General features: G+C 40.3%; 1 pseudogene; it reads right to left on the reverse strand.

The window, feature by feature from the left end:
• Positions 1 to 2,045, reverse strand: part of LOC110338437 — a 5,848-nt pseudogene that overhangs the window by 2,905 nt on the left and 898 nt on the right.

The following is a 2,045-nucleotide window of genomic DNA, read 5'->3' on the forward strand; positions in this document are numbered from 1 at the left end:
GGAAGGCCGGGCGGAAGTGACGACGCCGACGCCCGGAATCCTCGATGTTGATTGGGCTACATAGAAAAGGGAGCTGACGCCGCGACGACCATTTTTCTTCTGGGCAAAAATCCACTGATTTGCTCCGACCAAAATCAANGGATCTTCCAGAGATTATTCTAGACCTAAAGGAGAAGATACTAGTTAGGGGTCACTTCTGACAGTTGTTCACGTTTAATTGCAACCTCCATGGTGGAGTACCTTGTGTTTTTATTAATTGCTTGAACTTTCAAAACTTTGCTATTCTGACATTTTCCTGATGGTTACTAAATAAAAGCCACAACAAACTGGGAAAGCAGTTAGTGAGTCCAAGGGCAACGAATGGAGTACTGGGTTGCCCAAGGCAATTTGAATCCAGACAACAATGAAGTTAAAGGATAGGACTATTATCATGTGCAATTAGCTGTCTATAGATATTATGTAGTTAGTTGCACTGTGCAGATATATTCCAGTAATTAAGGAAGACTTGGGCTCATTGATTCGTTCATTCAAATGTTTGCCAAGCATATGCAGTGTGGTAGATGAATGTGCAGTTTGCCAAACCAAACACTGAATAGTGAAAGAGACCGTTGTTAATCACTAAACCAGTCGACCTACACAGAGACCAAGTCATGTACCAAGCATGGTGCTAGACTTTTGCATTCAAAAGACCCACTGGGGTACATGGTTGAGCTCAAGAGATTACAAGACATGAAAGCTGTCAAGTGTAATCAAAACGCTATTGATGCTATGATAAATATACACAGGTGTTTTTAAGGGTGGGGTGGCAGGGAAGGCTTTAGAAAGGAGATAATCTAGGGTGAATTCATACTAATGACTTTCTCTAAATAAAAAGTTGGAAGCCATTGTGGGATCAGGAGAAGGGTGAAGAACCCAGGAAACCTAAAACCACAAGGGATGGTAGCTGCCAGGACTCAGTCTAGCCTGAGAGAGAAAGAGCGCTTTGGGTAGATTCCACCTGGTGAAAGAAAATCAAATGCTCCCACATGAAGTCTTGTATTGTACACCATGCCCAAGGAATTGTGCTTTAGTTTAAATAATAGAGATCTGTGCAAGTTTTAAGATATGGATCATTTTGTGAGTTATCATTCCCAAGCAACAGTAACTGGAGCCTAGAGATTGGCAATGGAGTACCAGTTAGAAACTTTAGCAACAACTCAAGCAGAAGATGCCATGGTTGGGTAGTAATTGAGAATTATGGAAAGGTGTGGAGAGGGTGAACTTAATGGTCAAATGAAGACAAAAAGCTTAAATGGTTTCCAACTCTTAGTATAATACTTATCAAGACACAGGAATTGTTTATTGAAATAAGGAACAATGGAGGGGGCAAATTTGGAACAACAACAAACTCCAGTCCTGCGTGCTGAGTGTGTACTGTGTGTAGTACTTGAATACAGCACAATGGAGTCCAGCCAAACCTTCTTACTTGCATGTAGATATTTAAGCCATGGGAATGATTTTTATTTAGGAAGAGAATAGAATAAGAGAAGACAGATAAAGGCAGATTTTGGGGAAACACAGCCACATGGAAAATTGGCAGTGGAGAAGCTATGGAAGGTGAGAGAGATCCACAAGATGGGGATGATAGACTCATTTATTACTTGGTTTTAAGAATGCTGCTCAGGGGGGCTGAAGAGATGGCTCAGTGGGTAAGACCAATGACTGTTCTTCCAGAAGCCCTGAGTTCAATTCCCAGCAACCACATGGTGGCTCACAACCATCTGTAATGGGGACTGATACCCTCTTCTGGTGTGTCTGAACAAAGGGACAATGTACGCACATATATTCACATCACATAAAATAAATTTCTTTTTAAAAAAATTCAAAAAAAAGAAAATAATAATAAATAAATTAAAAAAATAAATTCATTGTTTTTAATAGCTGAGTAGTACTCCATTGTGTAAATGTACCACATTTTCTGTATCCATTCCTCTGTTGAGGGACATCTGGGTTCTCTCACATGATATGCACTCACTGATAAGTGAATATTAACCCAGAGACTTAGA

The sequence above is a fragment of the Mus pahari genome, chromosome 21, assembly GCF_900095145.1.
Source record: "Mus pahari chromosome 21, PAHARI_EIJ_v1.1, whole genome shotgun sequence".
NCBI classification, from domain to species: Eukaryota; Metazoa; Chordata; class Mammalia; order Rodentia; family Muridae; genus Mus; species Mus pahari.